Source organism: Acomys russatus, chromosome 4 (assembly GCF_903995435.1).
Source record: "Acomys russatus chromosome 4, mAcoRus1.1, whole genome shotgun sequence".
Classification (NCBI taxonomy): Eukaryota; Metazoa; Chordata; class Mammalia; order Rodentia; family Muridae; genus Acomys; species Acomys russatus.
The window spans coordinates 18,881,920-18,904,724 of NC_067140.1; positions in this window are offsets into that span (position 1 = coordinate 18,881,920).

Genomic DNA, 22,805 nt, shown 5'->3' on the forward strand with positions numbered 1-22,805 from the left:
GGTTTAACTGGGCAGATGTACAATTTCAGACTTGCAAAGCAGGCTGGAGCTGCTGTCGTGGTCAGCACCACACTGGCTTTACCCTAGAAAGCTGCCTTAAGGCATCACCAGTCTGTATTCAGATGCCTTGGTTTTCAACAGGAAAATGAGAAAAGAGGTGGCAGAGGAGACGCATGGCCTTCGAGAAGCCTCTCCCTGGGTGTGATCATGTCATATCTGCTGAGATGTTCCCTACCAGTCTTATGTCTTAGCTTTTTCTGGATGTGTAGGAAGATGAGCTCCACTGGCCAGGTGCCATTGCACCCAGGGGAAGGACAGGTTTCAGTGGACAGTGCAGGCACTGCTGCATGCAAACACTAGCATGGCCTTGTTAAACACCTTCCAGAGAGAGCATTTCTGTTCTGAAAGCAAAGGTAAAATACCCATGCCTTGAGACCATCTGCAAGGTCTAGCTCAGACCCCTTCCTTTTCAGCAGAAGGAAAAAATGGAAAAAAGCGGACAAACAACAAGCCTGATAGACTGGCAACACTCTAAAAAGGCCATTATTCAAATATTTATGGATCCTTGTAGCTAATGGATTCAAATTTACAATGCTGCACTTGTCAACAAGATAATTTTGCAAAAAGAAAAAAAAAAACATTAAAGCCTGAGCAGTTCGGTCCCTTCTAACCCCAAGGCCTCTCTTCTTCCCAGTAAATGAGCAGCTGTTTTCAGTGAAAATGGAACTCCTGCTTTCAGGGTGCTCTACAGAGACCCACTGCGTGTGGTGTGCCAGCCCCTAAGCTGTGCTTTTGGGGGAGGAATTTGGCTTGCGGTGTGCCACCCAAGATGAGCTAGAGGCATCTGTTTTATCAAAAGAACAAAAGTGCCTTGGTATTGCCACAGATAGCTTAGACAGAGTGTATTTTTAATCAAACTTAAATCATAAGCAACCAGGTATGGTGGCTCATAGTAGTGACCCCAGCCACTCAGGAAGCTGTAGCAATGGGACTGCTCTGTGACTTTGAATCCAATCTGGGATCTAGTGTGAGAGCCAGTTTCATAAAAAAAGAAGGCAGCAGAGGAAACATCAAATCACAAGCTACCCTGCATGGCATATGACTCCTCTGGACCCTGGGACAACTAGGGTGATAGTACTACCTTGTCAAACATGAGGTTCACAGCATCATGGGTAGTGACGGTCACCAACAGCATTGAACAATATTAGTGGACGAATGCTTTGTAGAGTGTAATAAAACACGGATTTGCTAACGTTTTATATCTGGCTTAAATAAAATCTATAGAATCTGTAGAACTCAATAACATGGTATTTGTAAGCATGTTATTTAGGGGTAAAAGACAATAAATGGCAGAGATTGTGTAGTGTAATATTCTGGTGGTTTCCAAAAAGAAGAAAAACAATGGAGACCAGCTTGTTAGGAGAATGAACAGTAAAACCTGCACAGTGTGTGTTTCTGAGTCTTTAGAAATGTTCCAAAGCTAATACTAGAGTGATCTGGAGACATGGCCTCCACCTACCTTCTCTAGAAGAACAATGGTACAGAACCTCACAGTTTTGTGGCTAAAGCCCATGTGGATAGACACCTCATTCTGGCAATGTCCCTGACCAAACCTGGATGAGTGGCCAGCCAGCTGGGATTCCGTGTTCCCGGGGTACTATCTTTCATATCCTAAATGTTTTCTCTGAGGCTCATGAACTAAAGGCTTAGTGGAGGCTGTAGGGAAGTGGGGCTTACAGGAAATTACGAAGCTGGGTCACTGGGGTCAACTCTTGAAGAAGATGTTGGAATCCTCCCTCACTTCTGCTCCCTGGCTGCACAGTTTTCTTCCATCACCTCCTCCCACCACTACGTTCGATTTCAATACAGGCCCAATGCAACAGGGCCAAGGAGCCATGGATTGATACTTTTATAAGAATGAGTCAAAGTAAATCTTGCTTCCTTTGACTTGATTTCCTCAGGTCATCTCTCATAGTTTTGGAAGATTTCACTAACCATTGGATTCCAGATAAGTTGTTTCCTCCCCTTCCATTCTCTGTACCAAACCAAAAACAACAACCCACTCCCAAACAAACCACCAGACAACAACAACAATGCAACGTACTTTTCCTTCCAGAAGACAAAGGACAGAATGAGTTCCCAGTTAGTAGCAGTATAGGGAGGCACCTGATGCCCGACTAAGGAATACTTGTCAGGAACCTCAGTCTGTATGGGCCTAATGGGATATCTTGCCATCAATGTGATGTTCTCTACAAAGAACTTTAATAGCGTCAAGGAATTTAAGTAATTTTGTTGATGTACTAAGTGAGTAGGGCAAACCAACATGTAGCTAATATCCATTATGCTAAATGAAAAGGGCAAAGCAATGTGTAGCTACTATGAACACAATTGCACCAAAATAAAAGGCTGAAGAGAGAAGGTTCTGGAGTGTGCCTGGTTACGTAGGCAGATTTGTGTGATGGGTGAAGTTCCATAGTACTGAGTTAACGCAGAAATGCTGGTTAGTTGTGGGTGTTAAATGCAGAGCTTGGCTTGAAAGCAGAAAGGTGTAGCAGGCAAAGTATGTCCAATGTTGACAGCTAATGTCTGTGAGAGCCTGGGAGATGAATCTTTGGGTTTGTATGGTGGTCAGGAAATCAGCTGCCTGCATGAAGGTAGAAACTGCCAACCAGTGACAGGGGAGATCATCCTGCCCGACGTCTCCCAGAGTCACTAGGGAACCTTACATGTCCAGTGTTCCAGGTGGTAAGAGTGGATGGTGTTAAATTGGAGTCCCAAGAAGACAAGGTGTGTGGTTCTGTAGCCACAATCACTCTACCCATAAGTGCAAGACACGGAAGCCAGAGTGAAGTGGGAGGCTGATTTGAATCAGCAAAAACCATGGAGCCTGAGCAGGGATACATGCGAACTAACCCTTCCCAACATGGATACATCCACATACCAAGAAACTCCCCGAACTAACTTCCCAGGGAACTTTAAGTCAGACAACTGCAAACCCCGTGGAAATGAGCTATGCTAAGAGTCAACAGCAAGGCTGGGGTGGATGGGAGTACCACCTTCTTGTTCTGCGAACCATGGCCTTGAAACCTCCTTGTTTTCCTGTTCTCTGACTCTAGCTCTAAGGCCACATGATGGCATGTGACACTCACCTGAGGGATAGACCAGAAGTGGAATGGAAACACGCCCTAGCTCTACATATCTGTGCACCCTTAATACATGATTGACATTTGTAATGGAAAGGAGAAATATCTACTTCACCTGATGGACTTAAGCAAAAATCTGAGGATTAATAATGAAAGTAGATGTGATACCATGCATCTGTCCAGATCATCCAAATCTTGCCTACAGTGTAACTGATATAAGGAAGGTAGATCAAGCTGAAATACATAAAATTAAGTTTTGGGGAACCAAATTTTCTTTCTTTCTTTCTTTCTTTCTTTCTTTTTTTCTCCCCCACTCTGACTTTTTTTTTTAACAATTTCATTTGTATTTTAATAAGTGCAGACACTTTGTACTTCCTTTGTGGTTCTTAGGAAGCATTTTTGTTGGTATGTGAAAATCTCATCCGTCATAAGAGGAGGACTCTATGTCACCAGTTGTGAGAGAGAAACAATGAAAAAGTCACTCAGGAGTACATTAAACTGTTTAAAATTGATATTTGGGAGGGAAAGTGTTATAATTTAAAATATTTTCTTCTTCATAGAATTTTTGTGTTAAAATGTTTAGTTTTATTTTCTGTTTCTGTGAGTGGGTATGTGCGCATGAGCACAGCACCCATGGAATCCAGGAGAGGGTGGTAGATCCTACAGAGCTAAGTCACGGACAGCTAGGAGTCATCCAGTGTGGGTGCTGGAAGGTGAACTCAGGTCCTCTGCAAGAGCAGTGAGCGCTTTAGCCACCGAGCCATCTCTTCAGCCCCTAAAACCAGCTCTCTGGGGGATCGTTTACAGTTTTAGGAAGTAAACAAATGAGCTGTTAGAGGAATGACAAGTGACCTGTTTGGGATCCTGTCTCCTAAGATGGTTTTCAGTGTGCAGATTTTGAGCGTATTTTCTCAGTTTAATCTCAAACTTCAAGGCAGGCATTCTAGAATAATCAATGGCAAATTGAACTGTACTGAATTTTAATATCAAAGTTGGGCCAATGTAAAAGTGATCGGTTCTGATTAGAAAGCCGGCCCACGCCTGACATGTGGAAAACCCATTGTGTGAGTTCAGAGAGAGGAGATGATATGGAGAGAAGCTCGCATAGGGAGCTTGATAAATAAGTAATGGCCACGAAGGGCTTCGACGGTTCATATTTAAAGAGATATTTATGAACTATCGCGGGTCTGGGAGAAGCTCTCCACTTCTCTCTTCTCCTCTCATTACAGCCGAAGGGGAGAAGCGAGTTCTAAAGAAAACTGCAGACAAGCTTAGAACCATATACGACCTCTTCATTAAAAGTCAATGTGAGAGTGAGCACAAGTTTTTTTATCGAAAAGTTCGTTTGGATTTCTCCCTTCCGTAACAGCTTCCGAGAAGTTTCCCAGATGGGCTTGGCTTAAATGCATCACAGGGTATCATGGGGGAGATTTTTGAGGTGGAGGCTGTGTTAGGCATTTAGATGATGAGCCCCCCCCCACACACACACTGAGAGGCCACCTCCTTCAGGGCTCTGAGTTGGCTGCTGAAAAGACAGAGTAGATGTCCTGTCAAGCCTCCACTGGGGGCTTTTTGTGGGGTTTGTTTCCAGTTATCTTGACACTAAGACCACTTGACGATGACTGTTGTGCACTGTGTGACCTCACTGTTCCTGTATCCCAGCATCACTCTGGGAGCATGAAGGCAGGCACAAATGTGTGTGCGCAGGGGATGCAGGGAGGTAGCATAATTTTAAGAGCCTAAACATGCCAGTGAGAGATGGGGAGATGGCTCAGTGGGTAATGTGCGAGCCTGAGGGTTGGACCCCCAGCACTCACATAAACACTGGGTAACCCCAGGTCTGGGGGAGCAGAAACAAGCTGATCCCAGGAGCCCATTGGTCAGACAACTTACCGAATTGATAAGCTTCAGACCCAGTGAGAGACTCCTTCTCAAAAAATAGGGTGGAGAAGCATGGTTGAGGAAGACACTGGATGCCAACCTCTGGTCTCCACAAATGCACACACTTTCACATTGCCCATATACCCCCCCCCACATATACATATACAACTCACATGCATAAGCACATGTCTGGGCATGCTCTTCTCTTTGCCAATGCTGCCGTGCTATGCACAATCCATACTCCCATCTCAGCTTCAGTTTCCATAGAATGTCAAAAAGACATTTCCTTTCTACTGAGCTGCTGTCAGTGTGAAGCTGGACAGGATATGTAAGCAACTTAGAATCCTACCTGGCACACATTTAGCATTCATTAAATATTGCCTATTAACACAGTTGGCTTCATATAAATGTCCATCAATACCAATAACAGTTTATGGTTGTGCCTTCCAACTCCCAAAGAAGCTGATTGCTTATCATTATACATATTGATTTTTCTCCCCACTTTGCCTTGAACCCATTTTGTAGAATGAGAGTTATTTTTGCTTATTTCCTTGACATGTCATTCAGATTGCATGATGGGAAAGCATGGGAAATTCAGGATGCAGATGGCTCTTGGCTAGATCTGAGCATCCTTCTTTTCTCCTGCAAATGCGGAAGAGCTTCCTTGGGCCAGGTGTGAGCATCTATCTCTGCCCCAGCCCAGGGCGGGGGATGCATTTGTAACTTCTCATCCTGGGCGCTGGAAGACACTTGTATTTCATGATCCGTTATCTGCAGACAGGTGTCTTAGAAGAGTGTCTTGGCTTCCGATTGTCCATTCCATCATGCTGTCTGGAACAGTACACAAAGAGAGTGTTGAGGGAATACACACACTTCCCTAAAAGTAAATCAAGCTTTCTTTGAAAGATGCTCTCAGTTTCCCCCATGACAGCCGTGACTCCCAAAAGACAGTCCTCAGAGATAAGTGACTTTATTCAGTGACAAACGGGCGTCTGAGCAACTGCTGGGCCACCCATGGGTGAGAAGTCTGAGTTTAGTTTAGCGGAACAGAGGCCATCAGCATCCCTTCTCACCATCATGTTGGGCCTAACCTGAGGACCAGGGCCAGGGGGTGGGGGTGGCGAGGAACTGAGGAGCATGGGAGAAGCTGACCATCATTCTTCTGGCGATGGTTTCAAGAGCAAATCATTTAATCTAGAATAATCTAGAATAATTAATGATGGTAAAGTAGGACTTGAATCTCTAAATACACTTCCAAGCCAAATCATCTTCCATTGCTATTTAGCGATTCATTCTCATGGCTTAAGACTTCATCCAATACAAGCAATTGTCCAAAAAGTCTCACTCTCAACCTGAGGACATACTCGAGAAAGATCTCAACGTGGATATTGGACCCACAGTTTACACAGAAATCCCAACATTCATGTGAGGAGTGTATGAAAAAAAGCTTACTTGGTACGTAAACTGTGAGTTCATAAGAAGACTAGAGCTGAAGCGGTGACAAATGGATTTTGAACAAACATGTATAAAACAATTTGGGGATGATTTTTCTCCAGGCTTGAAACAAACAGAATGAGGCCAAGGAGAAAGTCAACCAAGAAACTCTTATCATTAATCCCAAGCAAGCAGTGGGGTTAGGAGGACACCAAATATGCATCAATAATAAGAGCATTTATTTATCATTTATTATATGCTAATTCTGTACTCATACATACCTGTTCTTGTTTCATCATTACAAGACCCCCTTGCAGAATCCACACAGGAGAATGACTAGAGCACAGGTTCAAAGGAGTCTGTTCCAGCATCCACCTCATTAACAGCTTCATCCCGGGCAACAGCGTGCACCCTCTCTCAGCCTCAGCGTCTACTCTTGATGAGGTGCACACCACTGAGAACTTCTGTGGACGCTGCATGAAGTGTGCACACAAAGTGCTTAATGTTAGTTTCTAATAAGCTCTCAATAAACATGAAGATAAAAATATGACAGATGACAAAGATTGATGTGAGAGTGGGGGTCCGTGGCAGAGGCAGGATTTGATTCCCTGATTTGCATTGGCCACACCTCTCTATTTAATCCTGCACAGCCAGGAATAACTCGGCTTGGGGTCGAGGGTGGGATGGGGGGCGGGAACAAATCTGTTTTCCATTGCTATAATACAATACTTGGGGCTGGACAGTGTCTAGAGAGGTTTATTTACCATTTTGGAGGTTGACAATCTAAACAGAATGTCACTGGCCATGTCACGGGCCTATTGGCTACATATTACCATAGCAGATGGGATCCAGGCAGGAGCATGTGTGGGAGGAAGTGGTCTCTTACAGGGACAGGAAGGGTGAGAGCCCACACAGAATTGCTCTTTTATAACTCACTCTTGTGAATACTAATTAACCCCAGGGGAACGTGAGTCCCTTCTGAAGTCAGGAAAGTCAATGAACGCTCACCCACTCTGGTCTTAAAGGTTCTGCTACAGTTTCACGTGGAGACCATTCTGGAGATGAAGCTTCTAACACAAGAATCCTTGGGAAGACCCACAAAACCACAGCAGAAGGTACGATGAGGTCTTCACTTTGCTAATTCAAGACTGCCAGCCAGTATGGGTACAGCATACATCAGTCAATTAATTCATGTCTAGGGAAAAAGCCAACAACAAAGAGAATATACTTTTACAGGTTAGTCTTGAGCTTTGAGCCCTGCATTGTCCTTGCTGGTGGTCTTAGGACAGACTCTTTTGTTTTCAAACAGCAGAGACAGGTCAATTTGCATACTCTAAAAGGCACCGCTGGCATAATGCTATTGTGCAATTTGGGGAAAAAAAATAACTACGTGTTTCTTATTAGTTCCAATTAATCATTTGAAAATCCAGAAACACCCAGGAATTAAAAACCCCAACATTTGTCTTTGTGAACTCCCCTGACTCCATCCATCCTCCCTCAACCCCCGGCACATGGGAGGCTGCCTCTGTCATAGAGTCGTCCTCACTTCAAAAACCACTTGCAGAGAGAAAGGACATGTTGGGGAGCTTAGGGGCTGGGTTTCCGTCCCTGTCTTTCTTTCTACTTTTTCTACATGGTGTCATTGTCAGGAAACGATCTCACGTAGCCTCTGTGGCCTTTGTCCGTGCTTTCAGGATGCATTAGGCTACTTAAGATCCCAGCTTCCACCAGATACAGCTTGAGCTTTGAGTCCTACGGTCCAAGCTCTCCTTGATCTCCTTTTCTAAACACAGTGATTTCTACAGTCTGCCCTTTATGTTGGAAGGTCAAGGCCCTGAACCTCTTAGGCTAAAGGATAGGAGCCCACAATAAGTCTTAAGGGGCTCATCATCCAGGATGCTCCCCTTTGGAAAGACCTCAGACAGGAAGACCTCAGCCAAACAGAGAATGTAGAGACTGCACCTCAAAGAAAAGGGGTCAGGGAACTTGGCTTTGCAATAGGTTTCTTGTCTCTTCTTGTCCAGGAGTGAACGCCGATGACAAAGCATCCAGGAGGCAATTCCATAACGCTACTGACTTAAATAAATAAGTGCCAGCCAAACTGTCTCTGGATTGCCAAGTAGTGTCCCCCAGAGCTTTTCCCTTGCTCACCTCACCCCTCTTGGTACTAACGAGTGATTTTCTTTGCCCGATTTGACATCACCTCTATCCAACACAGCCCCAGTGCTCAACCCTGAGCAAGTGATGCTGTTTCCAAGGATATTTTCCTCTGGCCACTTCTTGGCTAAGGCTCTTGATATCTTTGCAGCTCTCAGCACGCATGGGGCCTCCCCCCCCCCCCATTGCTCTGTGAACATTGTGATGTAGACTGTTCTTTGTGATAGGGGCTGTTCCGCACATCATAGGATGCTAGAAGCAACCAGAGAAAACAAAATAGCCATTATTTTTCCTTCGGTGGCTTCACAGGAGAGACACAGCCCGTAGCTTCTCCTATTAACACAAAGGTATCAATCCAAGGTCACTCTTTTACAAACTTCTTCATATTTTCTCCACAAAAAGTCAGGAACCAGAGTTCAACAAATGAGCCAGTCTTTGAAACCTTTGAGTACAGAAATCAGAACCACATGGCCACCTGGAAGGCACCTGTCAAGCCGAGTGACCCTTCTCTGACAGAATGACAAAGTAGCTTCACTTTAGGTCTCAGGAGACCACATTTTAAAACCTCACGGCTGGGGAAGGAAAACAGGAGCTTACCTTACAGAAGCTGGGAAATCCTGCAGTGTTTAAGTAGTATTTATAGTGTCCTCTACACCCATCTTACTGCATGTTATTGAACAAAGAATTACCTACACACGCCATAGCAGCGTATGGTGTGGGAAATGCATGGGGAGCCACAGTAGGGATGAGGAAGAGTGGAGTGGTCAGGACAGGCCCCTCACAGTGGGCACAGAAGGTGAAGAGGGCGAGGGGTCAGTCCTGAGAAGTCCTCAGCTGAAAGTGTCTTTGCTCTAAGGCATTCTTGGTAGTGTCTGGCGACACTGTTTGCAAGTGGTGCGTGTGTGTGTGTGTGTGTGTGTGTGTGTGTGTGTGTGTGTGTGTGTGTGTGCGCGCGTGCGCGCGCACATATGCAAGTACGGAGGTCAAAGGTCAACATTAGATGTTACCCCTATTGCTCTTTACCTCAGTTTTTGAGGTGAACCTTCTACTGCATTAGCTTGGCTGGCTGAGTGGCAGGCCCTTGGGATGATTTCGTCTCCACCTGCATGGGTCGCTTTTCTGCCATGATAAAATAGCAGGAGGAGAGCAGCTGAATGAAGAACGAGTTTATCATGGTGGCTCAGTGTTCCAAAGCGGTGAGAACCTACCCTGTCAGGGAAGGCATGGCCATAGGGGAAGCATCAGGAAGGTGGAGAGGGCCGGGCATTATGTTTTCATCCACACAAGGGAGTTGGAGAGAGGGAGAGGGGCGTCGGGGTGTAAGGTGAGGCTCTGCACCCTCAAATCCTGACCTGGGCATGGTGGGACATACATCCCCCAGCAAGACTATGCTCCTAAAGGCTCCATAGCTTCAAACAGCACACCAGCTGTGTTCAGATACACAAGCCTGTGAGGGGCAGTTCACATGCAAGCTGACCGTGACCCTTCCCAGTGCTGGGGTCACAGACATGTGCAACAGCGCCTGGCTTTGTACATGGGAGATGGGCATCTGAGCTCAGGTCTCCACGGTTGTGTAGTATCTATTTTACCCATTTAAGTCTTTTTAGTTTTTAGAGACATTTTTGGTTATCTCATTGAGGGAGTGATAGGGTACCACTGGAGTCTAAGAAGTACAGTCCAAGGATGCTACCTAATTGTTTTTAATTATCAATATTATTAGTATTACTGGCTAGCCATTAATTAAGACACTGGCACTTGTTATATTTTAAAATAGCCTTAGTTAACCTGGGGCAGGGCAAACATTAATCCTCTAAACTACTTCTCATAGTGGGGCGGGTATCATATATGCCATCTGTTTCTACTAATTTCTTTCAAGCTACCACCCATCCATAATCTCAAATACTTGCTAATGTTCTTCATGTTGGCCAGATTCTCCATCTACGCTGGCCATGTGTTTCTCCTCCATCTAATCCATGGTGGCCTTCCTCTCCTCCTCCCTTCTTTCTTCTTCTTCTTCTTCTTCTTCTTCTTCTTCTTCTTCTTCTTCTTCTTCTTCTTCTTCTTCTTCTTCTTCTTCTTTCTTCCTCTTCTTCTTACCTCTTCGTCTTCTTCTTCTTCTTCTTCTTCTTCTTCTTCTCGGTCTATCTTCCTCCCAGAATTACTCTCTCTGTCTCTGGAACCTTAGCCACACCTCTATCTCCTCTGCCCTGCCCTGCCTTTTATTAATCAAAAGGTGGATCACAGAGACAGCAAGTAGTAATTAGCAACAAAATACATCAGACCATCCCCCCAACATGCTACCAAGTGCAGCACTTGCATTGTGGTATACAGAGTGGCTCCCTCCGCAAAGAACTATTCATGCCCAATCTGCCAGCGTCGTCATGGCAGAGAAGCCCTGAGGTAGGCTAAGAGCTGGGAGGAGGATTTCTACACATGGTAAGAACCCTACCCAAGGAATAACCAGTGTCTCGTCTTAGGGAACACCACAGCTTGGCCCCTTGAAAGGCCTGGGGCTGGTGGAGAGAGTTGAAGTGAGTTGTATGCATCTCAAAGGGCCAGCAGGAGGGAGAAGGAAAGGCAGGAAGCCAAGCTGCCTAGGTCTACTGAGCCACAGTAGAACTAGAGGAATGATTCAGGGCTCTGACTGCAGCGTGGCTCTGAAAACAAAAAGATGCAGAATTTCAGAACACTGTGTCTTTCAGGAATGCTTCTACCCTGAAACATGTTCTCTCTCAGACAATCCTTGAATTTAAATTATCAATACACTCTGGGCTAAGGAAAGCATCTTGGGAGATACATTGGCAGGTAGAACTCAGGTGTGTAGTGGCCAAGCTGAAGACACTCATACAGACTAGGGTCCTCTTCTGTACACAGAAGTTTCTAGATAGTCTGTTCCTTCTCTCCACAGCCTGTGACTGCATAGGAGAACAGCCAGGACATCCTGACTTGCAGGCTGCGGACATGCTGCAGTTCTTGAGTAGGCAGCATCTTTTTCCGCATCCTTTTCTGCTGTGGTCCACTCCCAATCCCACCATCACCTCAGTTCAACAAGAAGGAAGAAGAAGACAAAAACCTTCCTCTGTTCCAGTTGATATGTGACTTTGCTTAGCATTTTGAATATTATTAAGTGTTTGAATTTCTTCCTATGTCTTTTTCGCCAAGATGACTGTCTTTCTTTTTCCTTGACAGTCTCAGCAGGACCAAATTGACAGCCCTTTAAAGGCGGCTGACGACAAGCGGCATTAATTAAGTCATTGCCGGACTGTAATTGTGTTAAGAAGTAAAAATCTAATATGAGAAAAGGTTAGCGAGTCCTCTCTTGTGTCAGATTTTCTCCTCCCTATGAATATTAATGTCCTTAATGAAGACAGTCTTTGCCTCGTCAAGCCCGGGCGCCACATTCAGGTGCCAAATCCCTGCGCCATTGATTTGTTTTTAAAGAACAAATATGTCAGGAGAGAGTGACTGTCCTGTTTCTTATCCACATCATAGAGGGAGCTTTTGTGTTACCGGCAAGAGTTTATAGATTTTTGTGTGCGTGCAGGAGCTCTCACGAAGGGGAGGGGGCTCAGAACGCCCAGGCGAGGTAAATGAGTTACAGTAATTTAATATTAGTGTTGTGTTTGATCGCATTAGCTCCTTTTCTGTGTGTGCGAGCAATATTCATCTATTAGCGGGGTTACGATCAGCAGTTTTAATGATAAAATAGGAATTCTCTTTAGAAAATGGGAGGCTGCGGAGGAAGCCCTGAAGCGCGATAGGGCGGGCGAGCTGGCTCTCCATCGCTGAGGGTGCGCTTTCTCCCCTGACCTGAGGGATAATGGCGGTACTGGGGAAGGATGCTTCTTAAGCAGGGTGGGGCCCTGCAGAATCCTCTGCTCCAAGTGCAGGCTTGTTCCAGCTCTCTCTTTCTCATTCATTATTTACTCCCATCGAATCTAATCAAAGACAAAAATCTCACCTCGCCTCCAAACGTTCTTAGCCATCAAGGGAGTACCCCTCCAGCCTTTTGAAAAGGATGCCTTACTCATCATGGAAAGATGGTACACACCGACAGCCTTAAAATTTGGGAGGTGGAGGCAGGAGGGTCAAGAACAGCTTTGACTTAGTAGAGTGCAGTGAGAGGCCCACTTATCATTCCCACACTTGGGAAACGGAAGGAGGAAGGCCAGGAACTCAAGGGTAGCCTGGGCTACAGAAAACATTGTCTCAGACAAAACCAAAGCTAACTAAGTAAACGTAAAGCATATGTTATCTGAATTCTTTTCTAGCTTATGTGGCCTCTAGGCATGGGGCAGAGCGTTGGGTTATTTTACTGGTGAAGCAGGAAACTGGATCCTACCCTGGTTGGCTGAAACATGTTGACGTTAGAATTCACTTTGGCGAGAACTAGTAGAGAAACTTCCAGAGGGTAACTCAGTACTGAGAAGTATTTCTTATGTGCACAGATGCGGGTTGGTACGGTTGTTATGGTCAAGGGTCTGAGGTACCTTCCAGTCTTCCATGCATCACCTCCAGGGTGGTCCTTGAACTCACTGGTCAAGATGGCTTTTTGAACTCAAACCATCGCACTTATATATCTCAGAACAGCAAGAGTGCAGCTTCGTATCTCACAAGGAAGCCAGCGGTATGTATTAGAATCCTAAAAGTGCTAAGCAATTTGCCTCTATTCTTTAAGCTTTCTATTCTTTTTAGCATGCAGCACTGTCTGATATATGAAAAATGGAGACCAAGTCAGTAGCTTAAAACAGTAAAAAGAAATCTTATAGCTTGGAGTTCCTGTTGACCAGGAACCAGGACATGGGTTAGCTGGGCTCTAGGTCAGGCTCTCTGGGTGTCAATTGGGTATTGGTGGAAGCTAGGCCTCTCATCTCATTTCTGCTCTCTTAGAGGCCAGCATGGCTCATTTCCTGTGGGTGTATGACCAACACTTCCTGTTTGCTGATACAGGTCCACAGACACCACTTATAGCATCTAGAGGTCGTTCATAACTCTGCCCCCAGCCCTAGAGACAGTCCACGACGTTGTGGGTTACTGGGTCGGTGAGGACTCGGTTCTCTGATGCTTCACCTCTTCTCAGAAGCTGCTCTGACGAGGCCAGGCCCACCTAGCTCATCAACGGACTCAGCTGGTTTCTGTCACATGTAGAGGGTGAGGCACCCAACATTAAAGGGCAAGTGAGACTCTTCCAGCTAAACGAGAAAGCACTGAAAGACAGAAATGCCTCCACATTTATAAGAAGGTCGCTGTCTGTATGACTGACCCCTTTGCTGATTTTCTAGATGAGGTCATGGCATTTCACTGTCGCTGTATCTTGAGTGGTTAACTTGGCCATTGCTTTTACAAAGTGCCCTCTAGTTCCAAGTCTATCATACATAAAGTTTTTGTGAATTTGAGGGGTGTCTACTGAGGGTTTACATGCTGGGAGCCAGATAAAAGGATGTGACAGAGCTGGAAAGAAAGATGTGAGAGCCAGACAGCCATCATGGCATTGTATTTCACCTCACCTCAGTCGACTCACCGGTGAAGTGGGCGTGATTGTAACAGGTCTTGGCTCCTGAACACATTGGGTGTTTAGCACTTGCTGGCATTAGTTTTTATTACAAAGCATCTGTATTTATACTGTCTGCTTTTAATTGTAAACTTTTAGAAATAAGAGGCAGAGCCCAGAAGCTTTTTGGGTGCATGGTCACATCCTTCTCTCAAGCTCAGAGGGGAATTAGACAGTGACTCTCATGGTGCATGCTGATGTCTCACTTCTGCCACAAGGCAGACTTCTCCCATCTTAGCACACACCCAGGCCAGGGGGTGGGGAGGGGGTGTTGCACATTTTATTAGTTCTCTGCAAACACAGTGCAGACTGAAAAGCTGTTTCTTCAGAGGGGGAATCAAGTTGGCTCCAGATCCCCTCTCTGATGCCAGACCGTGGGAAGTGAGAGAAAATGTCAGCTCTGGCAGTTGACAAACAGAGAGATGGTTCCAGAATGAGGAGAATTGGCCTAAACGCTATCTATCCATTGCAAGTGTTTTTCTGTGTTCTGGCTGAAGGAGGAGGTGAAGGTAGCCCACAAATTTTCACAAGGTATCCTGGAGCCCTGGGAGGGGCATATCACAACACAGAAGCATCAAGTCTAGGAATTTATTAGTGTTTCAGCCCATAAAAGAAAGAAAATGTTTATGTAGGAAAGTAACAGGCATGATATTTTCAAACTAAATACCCTGAAAAGAATAGAATAAATAATTGAGTACTAACCAAGAGCTGAAAAGGTGGTCCAGTGGACAGAGAGCTTGCACACACAAGTGAGGACCTGAATTCAGGCCCTCAGAACCCATGTGGAGTTGGACAGGGTGTCCTGTGTCTGTGATAGGATTGAAGGCAGAAGTAGGAGGATCCCCCAGAAATTTGGGTCAACTAGCTTGGCATCCGTGGTGACAAGAATAGACCCTGTCTCAAACTGGCTGGGAAGGAGAAAGACAGCCATGCTTTCTTTCATTTGTTTTCATTTGTTCTTCCTAAATTTCCTATAGCTATATAAGTTTGTGGGCATATATGTGACATGAAAGTAGAGTTAAGCCTTCTAGGAGGACCAAAGGGCTGTGGGGAGACAGAGAAGTGAGAAAAAGGAAGACAGTGTGGGGAAGAGGGAACATGTACAGCACAAGGTAGACTTGTACACAGACTATTTTTTTTTAATGAATCAAAGATAAAAAACAAACAAACAAACAAACCAGATCTGGGCTTTGACATGCCCCAAACCCAATCTTAAAAGAGTGTTAGTGACTCATCGTACTTGTGACCTTTTTCTTTTAAAATATGTTTGTGCATGGGTGTGTGGGTGTGCATGCATGTGTGTTTGTGCACATGTGTGTAAATGTGGGCTCAGTGCTAAATGTAGACCTGAGGATAACCTCGGGTGTCTGTCCCCACCTCCCACCTTAGGACAGGTTCTCTTGTCCTCTGCTGCTTCCTGGACTCTCCTGCCCCTGCCTCGTGTCTCACCACAGAAGCACGGGGTTACACATTCCTCAGACAGAGTACCCATTCTGAAGATCTGAACCCAGGGCAGCAGACTTACCCACACCTTGCCCACTGAGCCATCTCCCCAGCCCATGGACTTTCTTTAAAAAGCAAAAAATATACCTTATGGAAGATGCTAATTAAAATACCCTCTTCAGTGCTTTCACTGTTGCTAGCCCTCACAAAGCAAGGCAGAAGTTACATCAACATTAGTGTTTCTGATCACAGCCTCCTGGCTTTCCTTTCAGGCTCTGAAAATTTCACTCGGAAAAAAATATTTGCCCTAAAGAAGTGCACAGTAGGAGTCATGAAATCCTCTTTTCACCAAGGACCTGTGTGTCTTTATGCACAGGACTGAAAATGACAGTAAAGATAAGCCAGGATTTGTTTCTGAAATAGTTAAGTCTAATATGTATTAAACTCACTATGGATTCCTAGAAGTCATCAGTTGGATTTTGATGGGTGTTGCTTGCAGGTGGATGAGACTAACATAATAGTTTAGTTAGTGTCTGCATTAAAAAATAATTTTCAAGGTTATTGAAATGTGTCATACACAGAGATTTAATTTTTTTAATGTACAAAAGAAAAAAGAGTATAATTTTTTATAATGAAGACTTTGACTATTTGCATATGTATATGCAAATGTGCATGTATGCTATATATAATATATATGTATATATATATATATATATATATATATATATATATATATATATATACACACACACACACACACATGTGTGTGTTGTGGTTTGGCTATGAAATACCCCTCACAGGCTCTCATATGGGCCTTTAGGAAGTGGCTGGACCCTTTGGGGTCTCACTTAATTGTGGATTAATTCTTAATGGGTTCTTAATATGGTAATGTTACTGGGATGTGGTTAAGAAGGATGTACAGCCTAGTTATGAAAATATATCACATAGGATATAGCCTACATTCCTATTTCTCTGCTTCCTCTCTACCATAATGGGGTAAGTAGCCTTGGCCACACTCTCTCCAACAATACTATCCTAGTTCATTATTGGCCCAGGGTCAGTGGAGCCAAGGGAAATCGTGGGAACCATAAGCTGAAACAGATGTCCCTCTTAAACAGTTAGTGTCAGATGTTTTTGTCACAGCATAAGAAAAGTAGCTAACTGTGTGTGTGTGTGTGTGTGTGTGTGTGTGTGTTTTAGGAGATCTCTCATATGAAAATGCTGAAAGGAGTGAAGGAAAGGAGGCTCACCCAGGGAAGCTGGCCTCCAGGGCTGATATGTTAGGAGTATCCCTGAGTTTTCCTTGTGTTATGAGTGCTCAAGGATGAACTAGATATGGGTCTAAAGGAGCCAAACAGTCGCAGGTGCACACAGGAGAAAGGAAGAACCAACGCATCGAGCTTTCTCAGATTGCATGACCAGGGGTAGCCTAGTCCCCTGGGAAGCTCCAGTGACACCCATTCCATATTAGCCAAACTTCCCAGGAACAAAAAAACCATGGCTTCGCCCCACCAACACAGCTAAGGCCTGGTGAGCACCCACCTCCTCCCACAGGAAGATGTCTTGAGGCTTCCAGGAGACTCGGCAACTACAAAGGTAGAAACCATCTGGATGTCCATTATTACACAGCAAGAGGCTACCACCTGCACCCAGGGTATCTGTGGGTCTGTGGGAGCCACAGGATGGCCTGCCTCCCCTCAGCAAAGCAGCATGGAGGTTGCTGGGTGCCCAGGCTTCGTACTCAGCTCCGTGAAAAGGGGTGGGAGTGTTGGGGACACAGTCCTTGTTCTTTTGTCCTCTCAGGATTATCCACAAGTGACCAGCAAAGGGCTGGGCCCCTGATGCTCTGTCATGGAGCTCAAGGAGATCTGCGTGTAATTAGCAGTTTTCAGGGAGAAGGGACTCAAGGGGTCCAGCCCTACTGAGGATATATACATGGTTAATGGATGCTGAAAAAACAGTTAATGGATGCTTTAATAGTGGGGGACATTTTCTTCTGTGGTGTATTCATTCCTAAGCAGCCCATGATCCTGTGGGTGACCCCTCATCTATGCTCCTGTGAGTGTACCCTCAGAGTGACCCTGTTAATGACCCCTTCCAATGATCCTATGACTATCCCTAACTTCTCTCACCAAAGAAAAAGAGTTTCTTTGGTCTTTTGGGGGAAGTTTTATCTGGGGTGATCAGACATTTGTTCGTCTCCCAGGAAAGGTCCACATAACAGAAGGGAAGCTCAATTTCCACCATGGGCAGGAGACTGTGCCTTTCGGAAGGGTAGCATGAAGGATGCTTGCAGGTGGAAGAAGCAATGAGTATTTATCACTGTCAATGTCCTGCCTGTGATGTTGCACTATGGCTTTGCAAGATGTTTCCTCTGAGAGAAACTGGGTCAAGGGCACACGGGATCTCCCTGTAGCATTAACAAGTGCATGTGAGTCACAACAAAGGGTTTAATTAGTAGATGCAAAGTGGGAGCATGCATGGTACCATTCTCTGGTCTTTGTTTATCACCCTTTTTCTGTCCTCATGAAGGCAGTCAGCGAAAGGTTGACTGCATCCAGGCATGGAGGCTCCTAAAATACGCACCTTCCTTTCTTGCTCTTAGCAATGGCTACTCTCTTGTGGAAACAATGACTGTAGCACAATAAGTGGGCAAATAAATATACTCTAACCTAGAAACAGGTGTTTGCAAGCTCCAGGTTTCATGACCCTGATCAACTGATGTGTCAATTAGAAAAAAAAAGAGCATTTATAAACTACGTTAGGACTTCTGTGTCCTAATGCTGTGACCGTTTACTGCAGTTTCTCATGTTGTGGTGACCTCCAGCCATAGCATTATTTTCACTGATACTTCATAAGTGTAAGTTTGCTACTTTTATGAATCATAATGTAAATGTTTTTGGACATAGACATTTGCCAAAGTGGCCAAGACCCACGGGTTCAGGACTGCTGCTCTAGTCACAGGGCAAGATCTGTCCACACAAGGACAAAGAACAGCTCACATGAATCTTGTGCCATAATCACCTTAGAGTTACATAAGCTCTTCTCAAAATGGGTCTGAAAAGCACCTTTGCAAAGTGTTGAACTGCAGTACTGCAGCTGTCCAACGATCGCCTCGCTGTCTCCGATCTGACCTTGCACTGCTCGGGCCAAGGTCACCCCCTTGCTCCCCAGTTGTTCTCTCTGCCCCATCACTGCTGGTGCAGGCTGGAGAGCTGCTCATGCAAGATGTGCACAGGTGATTCTGATGTGTGGTACCAGGTGTGATGGAGGAAGCACCCCCCTAGATGCCACTCCCAGCCAAGCTCACTTTCATCTCTTCCTCCTTCAGATCTCACTCTGATGCTCCAGGGTTTTCTCCCATAGCTCCAAAGAAACACTTCTGCAAAAGCCCAGTGACTCTTCTCCAGCAAGTCAATGCTCTTTCCAACGGTTTTGGAATTGTGTCGTTGTCAGAGCGAATGCAGGGTAGACTAACATTCACTTGTTTCTAAAACAAAACATCATATATTTAATGAAGTCAAAGAGAGAAGAAAAACACCATATGTGATTGAAAAGCCAAACAGTCACTATTTAAAGGATGCTCTTCACCTAGATATGATATTGAAGATGACAACTTCTCTATGAAAACGTGTTCATCATTGGTGCAGGTTACATTTTATTGTATTATAATAAATCATATAAAATATTATATATAATAAAATACGTAATCCAATGTATATATGTAATTTTTGAGAGAAAGTGTCATGTAGACTAGGTTGGCTCAGAGCTCACAGTGGTCCTCCTGCTTCAGCCCCCAGAATACTAGGATTACAGGTGTGTGCCACCATGTCGCCAGGGTCTATCATTTGCTCTTTAGATTATTTTTCTTTGCAAGAAACATTCCTCTTATTTTAGCACTCAGGATGTAAAGACAGTAAAATCAGTAGTTCAAGCTCGTCCTGGGCTACACCATGAGATAGGGGCCAGCCTGGACTGCACAGTGAGTTAGAGACAAGCTTGGACTATATAAGAGCCTCTCTTGGGTAAAGGTTGGCTTTCCAATGATGATGTAATCTTCTCTTCTTTAAAACAGCTTCACAACATACCCGTGGTTGATAACATTGCCAAAGGTATTAGAGACTGTTATGTGTGTGTATCTGCACCATGTGTGTGCAGTACCTGTGGAGGCCAGGAGGGGGATTCAGATTCCCTGGAACTGGAGGTACAGATGCCTGAGAACCACCATGTGGATTCTGGGAACAGATCTGGCAGCCGGTGAGTGCTCCTACTTGCTGAGCCAGCTCTTTAACCTGGTTCCTGGCATTTTCTAGGTCACATATATTTGTTTTGCTTCATGTATTTGGGGGAAATGTTACCAAGTCTGAGGTGTGATATATATGAGTGAGAAAAAAACAGCAGAAAAGAAGAACTTTACATAAGATTAGCCAGACAAATTGCTGTGGAAATAATGCATTTTGGGTAAGACTATTTGAAAGTGCAAAGTGACTTGGCTGGGCTGGAGAAAGAGGATGAGCACAAGGATAAAATTATAGAAGAGACTGTGATCACACAGCTGCCTGCACATTCTAGGTAGATAACCAGATGTGGGAGGGGAAAGAGCTGACCAGGGGGGGTGCTGGCAAGATGAGGATACAGCTCTCACTCAGCTCCATGGCATCTTTGTCTCTTAGGGAAATGGGTGCAGTGAGAATGTCAGGTCCTTTGGGGTTTGAAAAGAAACTATCCAAACTTTTCCATGGAAAACATTTTCTCTATTTTTAAACATTGATCACACAAATAGAAAGCTAACATGTGATTCAAGACTACTTATTTGTGGCAGATATCTACTCTTTACATGTGTGTATATATTTATATATCTATGCATTTGGGCAAATACATTGATAGGCTGTTGTTTTACAACCCTGGGGCCCTTGTTTGCTAGGAAAATTATTGCTTAAGTTGTATAGTTACATAATAAGAAGTGTTATACTACAGTGTCAAAAACTGAATTAGATATGATTGCTCATACCTTAGTCCCAGTTCTCGGGAGGCTGAAGGAGGAGGAGCAAGCATTTAAGGCTGCCCTAACCACACAGCTGCGACCATTTAGTACAGTTCCTCATGTTGTGGTGCCCCCTCCCCCTATAAAAGTATTTTGTTGCTACTTCATAACTGTAATTTTGCTACTGTTATGAATTATAATGTAAGCCTGATAATCAGTATATCTCACATGTGACCCCTGTGAAAGGGTCGTTCCACCCCTAAAAGGGTCACAACCCACAGGCTGAGAACCACTGACACAGGATGATTTGCACTGAAGGGCTGTGTGATTCATATCACTGGCCTCTGAGCAAGAACTTGCAAGAGATTTTTGCAGACAACTCAGGTTCTCCGAGGAGGAAGAAGAGGTTTATAGAGCATGTGGTATTTCTCAACTGAATGAGGCCTATCTACCCTTCCACCTCCACAATACCCTAGGGAACACTGGGAAAAGGTAGAGCAAGATTTAACATTGTATCCACAGTAGGGATGCTCCTGGCACATAGTGGGGACAGTGTAGACTAGTTTCATTTCTGTCGCTGTGATAAAGTTTCCTGACAGAAAGCAACTTAGGGAAGAAAAGAGTTCATTTAAATTGATAATTCCAGGTTACAATCTGCCATTTTGTAGAATTCACAACAAGAACTTCAAACCACTGGTCACATCACACCCACAGTCAAGAGCAACATGAAGTGAATGCATGCACACCCACTTGCTTGCTCACTTTCTTGTGCTCAGACCCATGTTTCCATTCTCACACAGGTCAGACGCTACCTAGGGAGTGTGGCCACTCACAGTGAGTTAAATCTTCCCGCATTGATTATCTTAGCTAAGACAATACCTCTGGGACATACCCACGGGCCCATCCAATGTAGACAGCACCTCGCTGAGACTCTTCCCCGGGCATCGTAGGTAGTGTAAGTAAACAAAGGTAACCCTCACAAGATACTGCTGAAGATCAGGAAGTGTATGGTAGCACTTCCCACTGCGAAGTCTCCGCTGGTCCATGAAGTCTTTGGTGCTAAGGTAATAACCCCTGATTATGGGAAGCTGAAGGCGGCTGCTGCTGTAGGAGAGTGCTGTGCCCTCTCTAAGGCCACTTCTGCAGCCTCACTGGGGCTCTGGTTTCTCCTAGTTCTGCCTTTGCCACATTATGTAACATTATTCAGAACCATGGTGCAGTGCAGTTCACAGTGTAGAGGCAGCCTGGACCTCAGTACCTTACGGCTCATTCATAAGGTAGAAGAGAGGGACCCAAGCTGCTCCGTGCATGGGGAAGTGTATAAGGCGCCTGTGTGTCTTGGAAACTTTATTGTAAGAGATTTCATTGTTCAGAAATGAAACCAAGCAAAATCCCATCGGCAAAGGCTCACGACATCGCACACAGTCCCTCACCTGCTGCTTTCAGCAGTCTGCCATGTCATAAACAGCAAGAGCTGTGGGAAACTGAGTGGAACAGGAAGGCACACATGGTCCTCTCCCCACCAGGGCTTCATGGTATAAAGCTGGCATGGCCAAAGCTTTTCTGGAAGGGCTTTACCTGGCAGTGAATATTTCAGCCTGTTTCTGCCTTAATTTCTCAACTTCACTGAAGTAGGTAACAGCGTTTGTTTTAGGCAACGTGCAAATGAAGGGATGGTGCCATGTTCTAATAAAGCTTTATTTGCAAAAGCAGAGTACTGGCAAGATTTTCTCCATGTGCTACACTTCCCTGATCTGTGGTCTAGATGAGTGAGGCAGACCTTATTAAGATATAAATACCTGATGAATTGTATTGTCCCATGCATCTGGTGTCTCATTCCCTGGGCTCTGGGTGTGATAATCCCTTTGTTATGGCAGACGTCAGTTGAAATGTCACCTTCACAGAGAACTCCTACCTAGCCATGGCTTTAATGTAACATCTCCTTTACTTTTCTATCACAAGACCCTGCGTTATGTACCCCATATGCATCCAAGCCAAAGTGTCCTTTCACAAATCTGTTGTCTTTTTCATTCTATATACAAAACAAGAGCCTTGTGTGCTTTCACTCCCATGTCATCTTATCACAGTACTCGGACACCAAGACACACACACATACACACATACACACACACCAGAACATACACACTTGGACACACACACACACACACACACACACACACACAAAGCAGGATGCACACACAGACAGTCAAAC